Below are 8917 nucleotides of genomic sequence, written 5' to 3' on the forward strand. Positions count from 1 at the left end.
TACATACTCCACAAGGACTAGCACCAGGGCCTCAAGCCCTGACAAAGGTTTCTTCTCCTCCTTTCCCATTCCCTGAGTTGGGGTGAAGGGGAAAGAAGAGGCCAACTCTTGGAAAGGAGAAGACTGCTTCTGCTGTGCACAGACTTGCCTCTCAGCTTTCATCAGGTGAGATCTTTCCCATCCTCCCCTCTACATCCTTCCCCTGTTGTTGAGGCTTATGCCTGGTGCTTGAAAGGGGAATGCAAATTCCTAACCTCTGGCAAGCCAGAGCTACTCCTTCAGCCATTGTTTAAGTCAGTGTTTCATGCTAGAGCCTTACCATGCTCTGTGCCCTCTGCTCCATCACTTGGTGCAGCCACCATGCTGGGTTTTAATTCTCATCATCCCGAGCTCCTGTCAGGCTGTTGAACCAGTGGCTTGGAAACAACCATTCACACCTGTCCATAGCAAATGGAAGAGAAAAGGACTGATTCTCCCACGGTTGAGCAGCTCGCAAAGGAAACATCACAGACTCTCAGAAATGAGGAGTTACAAGAACTCATTAACTCTACAGGCTGAGTGTTCAGGCAGGGCTGAAAATCCCAGCTCAGTGCTGACAGATGCTCAGTGCTTAATGGAGGCAGAGGCAACACCGAAGTGTCCTGTACAAATGGGTCAAACATTTTGTATTTCTTTGTGGTGCACTTTCTTCTCATGGTACAGAGACAAAAACTCTGCCTCTTACAGACACATGTGAACCAACTTCTTCAAAAGAGTCTATAGATGTCTGGCTAAGCCCGCAAGATCAATACCTGTCCTTACCATCCAGGTGTTTCCCTGACCTCCTATTTGGAAAAATCTCCATACCATCATCATGAACAGTCAGATGAATGCAAAAGTGTGCAAGAGCCTATTTACAACTGTCATGTCTAAAAGAACAAGTAAGAACCTTTACATCCACACGGGTATTTTGCATTTGTGTTGTTTTTTTGTCAACCTGCCCAGACAGACTGTTCTTGACAGAGCTAAAACTGGTACTTGATTGTTCCAGTTTGGCCAAATTTAGAAATATATCCTCTGAGAGAAGGCACAACCACCCCTTCCCCCCCCCCAGGTTTGGGAAAAAATAAATTTTCCTCGAAGGAAAGTGAAGGAGATAAAACTATTTATTTACCAAACACACGGGAAAAGGAAAATAGTGCTCAATAATAAAATCTCTCGCTGTGGAGGAAAAACCTGGGAAAGTGTTCGAGTCCTCCCTTTGGTCTCCTCAGAGCTGGGGCTTGGGCCAGGGCCAGGCCCTCTGTGCCCGATGGAAAGTCCTCCCGATGTGCTCTGAGGTTGAAAGCAGCCCAGTAGAAAAGGGAGAAAATCCGGAATTCCAGAGGAGGAAAAAGCAAAATCCAACTCTCAGTCTCTCTCCGGAGAACAAGAAACTGAAAACAACTGGCCAAAAGCTGACTGGAAAGCAGCAAGCCAGGTGCTTCCTCGCTCCCCTGCCGCAGCTGGGGATAAAAAAACCCTGCTATCTCTGTGTGACCTTGAACAAGCTGCAAACTGCTTTGAAAAAGTTTTGCTCAGTTTTTCCTTCCCCCTCTCAGGCTCAGTTTAGAGGCATAGAAAGACACACAAATTAATTTCTGGGCATAGGCAGCGATATGGGATACACATCATGAGGTCACCCCAAGACATTGATCCAGCACTAAAATACACAAATAAGCTAGTGGGCAAAACACTATTCATTTTCCAAGACTTCTGTTATTCTAGGGAATAGTCCCTGTCATTCCTTACTAGTTGTGTGTAGTATGCTCTTTTGTGGGCTTCCTGCAGTATTTTTGCTGGAAGAATAGTAAGAATAATCCTTTTGTAGTGCACCAATGTCTGCTTTTTCTCTCAGCTCCTCTGTCTAATCTCGGTAGCAGATTTTTCCTGCATAAAGGGAAGGTATGTGCTAAGCTGAGATTTCAACACTCAAAGAACTGATCAAGTTCAGTAAACTTAGAAGTGAGAGTTTCATGCCAACAAGGGCATCATTTGATGGCCACTGACACTTCATTGTCATTACACTGTTCTGCATAAAGCTCTTGTGGAATATGACTTTTTTCCTTCTCCTTTATTAGAAAGTCTTAGCTACAGTGTGACCCAAAAGGATGTCCCACTATAAGCCAAGTAAATATGGTGTCATCCTTTCATGGAGATTACTTTTCAGGAAGAAAAATGCAAAAGATAATGTGAATAAAGCAGCTGTTTTTCATCAGTTACTTATATAGCCAAAGGAGTCTGAGTGCCAAGGACCCCATGAGGCTGGATTATCTCCTTTCTTCTAGTGCTTTTCTCCCCTGCATTGTGAAGTCCAGAGCCTGGAAGGGGAAATAGTTTTTAGGTGGACTTCCAGCTTCAGGGGAAAGCATCATCTGGAGCCAGTGTATTCCAGAGACCAATAAACCAAGCAAAATATCTGTTGGTATTACAGCAGGATCCTCTGCAGGCCCCCAAGTCTGGCCTAGTGGTCAAAAGATTAAATAACTTTCCTGGCATTAACCAGTCCTTATTATCTGACAACTCAGTAGCATTTAAATGTGGGATGCCTCACTGCTTTTTAAATGAGTTTTTCTTGGGAGAAGGTTGTATGTAGGAAGTCAGAAATAATTAGGGCTGGGAGAAAGCTATTTCAGAAGGAGTTAGACTTTCCCTTGTCCTTTTCTTCTCCAGACTATTCAGAGAGTTGAATTCTGCTTTTTCCATTAAAAAAGTTAGAAGAGGATCTATGGAGTAACAGAAAAGAGAATCTGGTAAGAAATTGGTTGGCACCCCTTTCCTGAGGCATATCATGTAACTGTGGCCAGCAGTATTGGATAGGAAGAAGTGCAAGCAATAAAAGTTACAGTAGTTTGTTTGACATGCATATGTTGAATTTCAGGTTTGCTGCCTGAAAAGCTCCACTCAGGAAAACCATGGTGACTCTCTTGTAAAGGGAGTCAGAAGTGTGCTGTATCTGCTACCAGGCTTAAGAGAAGATAACATCCAATGTCAACAAGAGTAACCTAGTAGTATGACAGCAGAAGTTTATGTAAAATTTGAGCAATTAGTAAGAAAAGTTTAGAAAAACTGCATGTGAAACATGAGGTAAAAGAAGTATTGGGCTATATACAACGTGTTTCTTCCTACTGCTGTTGCTAAGGTAAGAATCTACTCATGTTTTTCCTTAATTTCTGTTTGAGCAAACATGTACTACTTTCTGTTTAGCAGTTCAGGATCAGGCCTAGAGGAAGTAGCAGGTGATGCTCCTTGATCCCTGTGTGACTCCGTTTGATAACAAGCAGAGTTAGTATTCAGAGGCTGTTTGTCCCCCATAAAAAAGTACTTACAGCATTACATACTCAAGCAACCTCACAGAGAACAAGTCTCATTTGAAGATCCAATCTGAATTTGAAGGACTGAGCATTAAGGAGGCCTGATCTGTGAATGTTTCAACAGGTTCAGTGAAAATTTAAAACTGCAGTACATGTTGAGCTGTATTTCACAAAAGATTAATGAAAATATATTCTAGAGCAACATTCACAGGGTATGTCATTATTAGATTAAGTTTCAAGAAACAGGTTAAGTATATGAGAACAGTGCATCACAGTGTTCATTTTGTAACAGATACAGAATTTTCCTTTCCTCCTACAAAATCAAATTCACATTCATCCCAAGTGGTTGATTTCATAATGCAGATTTTCAGGACACAGTACAACCTCTGTTGATGTGCTGTTAGGTTCTTGTTATATTTAAGAAACAGTCAGTCACCACCTTTAGAAGTGAAGTGGGAATTTATTTAAGTCTATTTATTCGTCTATACAAATTTCATTTCATATAATAGTAGCATACTTGATTGGATTATTTAAATGCAGGTTTTCTTCTCAGAGAAGAAAACTCTTTCGTTTTTATTAACTGCCTTGGGAAGTCATAGTTACACAATGTTTTGTGAAGAGTATCAGTTGGTATATCAGTATATAGCTGGTTTTCAGTAAAAAGAAGGGAAGAAGGCACTTCAGTTATCTCCAGCACTACTGAGAGAGTATTTTCAGTCAAATGTTACGTGGTTATTTTGTTTAAAGCCCTTATTTGTAGTCTGCTACTTTTGAATTCAGTTTTTAAAATTGCAGGGGTCCTCTTCCTAGTGGAGGAGAGGAGAGTGAGTGTTTATCCCTCCCACCCAAAGAGAGGACACTGACATTGCAGGTGCAACTGCTGTTCCCTGGTGGCTCTTTCTGCAGTGCCCCTCTCCCTGAAAGCCCATTTCAGTCCAAGGACTTTCCTGGCTTCAGCTTTTGCCTTTCAAGATGTGGATGGGAAACTTCAGTCTGACTCAGGGTGCCCTCTTGTGATACAAATGGAACAAATCCGGAGATACCAGTGGGATGGGATGAGGAAATCAGAGTGAAGGTTCCCAAGAAGAAATGTGTTTAGATTATGACCATAGCCAGCAACCAGCAACTGCTTTTTCTGCGTACTCTTCAACTTCTGCTGGCATGGGGTGTGAAGCCAATGGGAATTAAGCATCATAATGAATTTTACTGGGGCATATTTCCTACACAACCTCATTTCTCTGAGTTTTTTCCTTGGAATAGGTACATTTTAATTGGAATAACACTAAAAGCAAGCAGCAATTCAGGTAGGGCACTGCATCCTGTTTTGCACCACCTGGAAAGCTGGTTTCTTTGGAGTAAAGGAAATGAGATTCAGCACAGATGTTATCTTGCTTAATGCCCGACTGAAAAGTGTTCAGTTATTTCGAGATGGGGGCAAAGTAAAATGTGAAATGAAAAAAAAAAAAAAAGCATCAAGACTGTGATCAGTTTCCCCCCAGTAATTTTGCACTCATTGAAATTGCACTCATTGAAATGTTTCTCTTGGGATTGGCCATATGTGGTATATATACATAAATTTTCTCTTGTAATTCCTTTTTTTTCCGTAACTGCAGGAGAGATGCAAACCCAAAAAGAGCTCTAGGTTTTTTTAAAGAAAAAAGCAGCAAGCCTGCCATTATCCACATATTTACTTTTTGGAAACAAATGTTCAAGTACTTGGAAAATGAACCCAATGAGCATATTAAAATGGTTTTGGATAAATTTATTCTCCCTCTCTCCCCTTTCTCCCAACCTTGTCATTGGTCAAATGCAAAAACATCAGTTCTAAGTGCTGTCTCTCACCATGTTAATCTGAATCACATTCTTGCTGCTTTCACATTCATGTATCAGTGTGATATCGCATTGCTTCCACGGCCTCCTGTAAGCAGACGAGTCATCTAGTTTACAATTTGGAATTTACTTGATTGTAGAACAAATTATATGATGTAAACAAGCTCATGGCAACAGGCTGGCTCCTGCCTTTCCAGCTACAAACATCTGAAAACAAAATGTCATGAAAATAATCGTCTGAAGTTGAGGAAATGACTTGTCTTGGAAACACATTAAGTTTCAAAGAAACACTGAACAGAGATAGAGACAGACCAGAGCCAGAGGTAGGGAGTATCTTCTCATTCTTGAGATCAGTCTTTTGTGTCAAGTTACATTTGCCTTGGACTCTTTGGGCAAAAGAGCTTTGTATAGTGAGACTCACCCGATGTCACACTTAGAAGCCAGGGTGTTGCACATGTAGTTTAAGGCACTGGAAAGAACCAGGCACTTCCAGCACTTTGTTCATCTCCTCTCAGGTGAAGTGATCTCACTCTTTGCTGTGCTTCCTAGAAAAGGTAAGATTAGGGTTGATCCCACCTTTAGCAGATGCAGTATGGAATAGTCCTTGACCCTACATATTTCTTTCAATTTACAGAATACTCTCCATATGTGTCCTACCTGCACAGTATCTCAGTGGGAGAGCTTGAATACCCTTCCAGATGCGTCGTACACTGAAGGATCTGTGTCTTGCATAAGCAGTTCTTCAGCACATAGTAAAACAAAGCGATGTGTAACTCTTTCCGCCTTTTGGGCTGCACAGCCAAAGCATACACAAAATGTATCTAAGAAGAAGAAAGACAGGAGGCTGCAGGCAGATGGAAATGCTGTTGTCTGGAAATGCTCCTGCTGCCAACTGCTCCTGGCTGTCTCAGGGAGGAGTGAGGTGCCGTTATCTGCAGTTGGCAGGACTGGCTGAAGCCATTCTTTGCCCTGTGGAGCATCTGGGTACCAGATATTGCTTGAGAGGTGTCACTTGCACTGCTGGAAAAGCCTCCTTTCCAGCTCTGAGCACACTTGCATTGCAGGAGTGACTTGCAATCTGTTGGGCACAGTCTGCCCTTTCTTCTAAACACCCAGGTGCAGCAAGTCCTGAGGCTTGATGAGGGGAGAAAATGAGTGGCAAGGTAGAAGGGGAACAAAACTGAAAGTAAATCTCTGCTGCATATCAGAACTTGTTTTTCTTATCACTAGGCCACAGCGTAAGAAAAAAAAGACCCTGCACCCCTCATTTTTTTGGCTTCCCTTGTTCAGCTGCCATCACCAGCTCAACCACCAGATGTCTGCACCCAACAGAAAACTGAAATGCAGCACTGAGATGAGCAGCTGGAAAAAGAAATGCAAAGAGACCAAAGTGGCAGGGAGGGAAAGTCCAAAGGGAGCTGAAAGGGTTTATTTCCAGGCCTAGACACCCTCGAGGCAGGGATGATCCTCAGGCCCTCCTCGTGAGCTTTCGTTCCACAGTCCAGGACTATATTCCCACCACCAGTGATGCTGAACTGAGATGGATCTCTTTGGAGAGTGGGCAGGAAAAGGAAGTGCTCAGAAGCACTGCTGTGGCTATTTAACCTGGCTGCTCAAACTTCCAACTTGACAGAGAGTCCCACAGGAGAATTTTTCAATGTAAAGATGAGACCTGGGTCAAAACCAGAAAATGTTTGCATGCAAAAAGTAACCAAAAAAACAAGATGCTGTGAAATGTGATAGCTGAACTAGAAGAAAATTAGTGTCTTTTCAAGTGTGCTAGGTCTCAATTGAATCCTAATACCAGAGTAAAAAAACTACTGTATTTCTTTCCATTTAAAGCCTTATGAGTTTGCATAATTTTTGGTGTAATGGGTATCCACAATTTGTATTCCTTTTTGCTTTTGAGAAGTTCTTCATCTGTGGTGTGGGAGGACAGCAAGTGAGAGCTGTTCTAGACTCAGGATGTAGAAGGCCAGCATAAAGGGCGCTACCAGTACTGTACACATTCACAGTCCATACCTGAGCTGACCTTGGGATGATGCTCAGTGTCTTGTGAAGATGGGCAATGAGTAGTTCTGTGGTTTGGTGCTTGCTCTCAATGAAATGAAAAAGAAGAAGACAGCAAAGGTGGCAAAATTATCTGTGCCAGAAGCTCTGAGGCATTTCTCTTCTTTCCAGGATCTTTCACTGCTCCAGTGTATTCATCCTTTGTCAAACGGAGTGAGAGTGGTGGAACTGAGGGTTGGGGCAATTGAAGTGCCAGATGTGCTTTTGCTATGCTTTCCTTTTCAGGTGTTAAAGTATCTTGGCAAGAGGAAGTTATGGCCAAGTGGAGGGCTGGTGAGTGAACTGACACTGAATAAGGCAGTGTTCAATGGCTTATTTATTATTTGGGGAGAAGATGGCAAATAAATATCCATTATTTCATGTAATTAAAAGACTGGTTTCTGTTTGGGAATTAAGAAGCAATGCCATTTCCCTCATACAGTCCCTCTCTCGTATGCCATAATCTTTGTTATCTTATCTGCATAAAGAGGCTGCTCAAGACATCCTAGCAACATTCAACCTGTCAGTCAGTTTTAAAGAGAGGCAGTAAAATGTGGTGAACTTTGCCCAGTGATCGTTTTAGCGGGATGAGAAGCTGTTTTTCCCACAAGGCTGAGGAGGAGGATTTTTTTTGGCAAGCGGGGACAGAAAGAAAAGCAGGATCTCACTTGTTATCTGCTGCCTTCTGAGCAACCACTGTTGTGATCCCGGCCTCAAGCCAGGACTGCAGCACCGCCTCTCGCCAAGGGTATTGTCCCAAAAATGGTTCTCTCACCCAGCGTGCAAGAGGCCAATTCACACACAGACTTGAGGTATTTATTTACAGTTCTGTGCAGAAAGGGGTGCTGGGTGACAAATCCACAAAGCCAGCATGACAACTACCGGAGCCTTTCACTATTTATACATTTTAGCAAACAAAACATGCTTGCTGTTTTTTTTTTTTCCTTGACAGCAGTGGAGCTTAGATAATTGATGTGCTTTAGGTTTCAAACAATGTTTTTCTGATTGTTTGATTTTTAATTATGGTACTAGATGAGCCAAAACCACAAAAACAACCTCACACCCACAGTAAAAAGACTGCTGTTTGAGGTGGAAGGGAAGAAGGGATCAACCCCAAACAAAACACTCTTTCTGGAAGTACAGTGGGCAAGCGAGACTGTGTCGTGTTTCAGGTTGAAGTCCATCTTCTAGATTACTGATTTAATAGGCTAGTCACAAAATTAAGAGCAAAATTCCTAAAATAAATATTTCCCAAGGCATGAAAGAAGCAGAAGCACTGTTATTTTCTAATCCCTGTTTGATTTCTATAAAAAAAAAACCAAAACAAAAAGCAAACAAAAGCCCAAACACCAACCAAGCAACATTTAACGCCATCAATTTTATTCTGCTACAAAACATGAAAGCAGCAGAAAGGTGCAGTCTGAATCCCCATCTTTTCAAGCATCTGCTCCTCGAGACTTCATGGCAATAAATGTCTCATCTGTTTCTCACTGAGACAGCAGTACAAATGGAAAGGATTAACAGCAGGCCACCCCTGTTGTGCTTCATAGGTTTACTGCTGCCCCTGCAGTTTGCAGATAAGACAGTGGGTATTATAGAATAAAGGCCTTGTGTGATATGATTGCACAGTTTTTCTTTCACAATAAAACAAAAATAAGTTGCAAGCTTTCCAAATTCTCGAGATAACTTGTATCAAATGACGTTCT

Source organism: Corvus kubaryi, unplaced genomic scaffold (assembly GCF_017639235.1).
Source record: "Corvus kubaryi isolate FWS band 111438036 unplaced genomic scaffold, C.kubaryi_AGA036_p1.0 71, whole genome shotgun sequence".
NCBI lineage: Eukaryota > Metazoa > Chordata > Aves > Passeriformes > Corvidae > Corvus > Corvus kubaryi.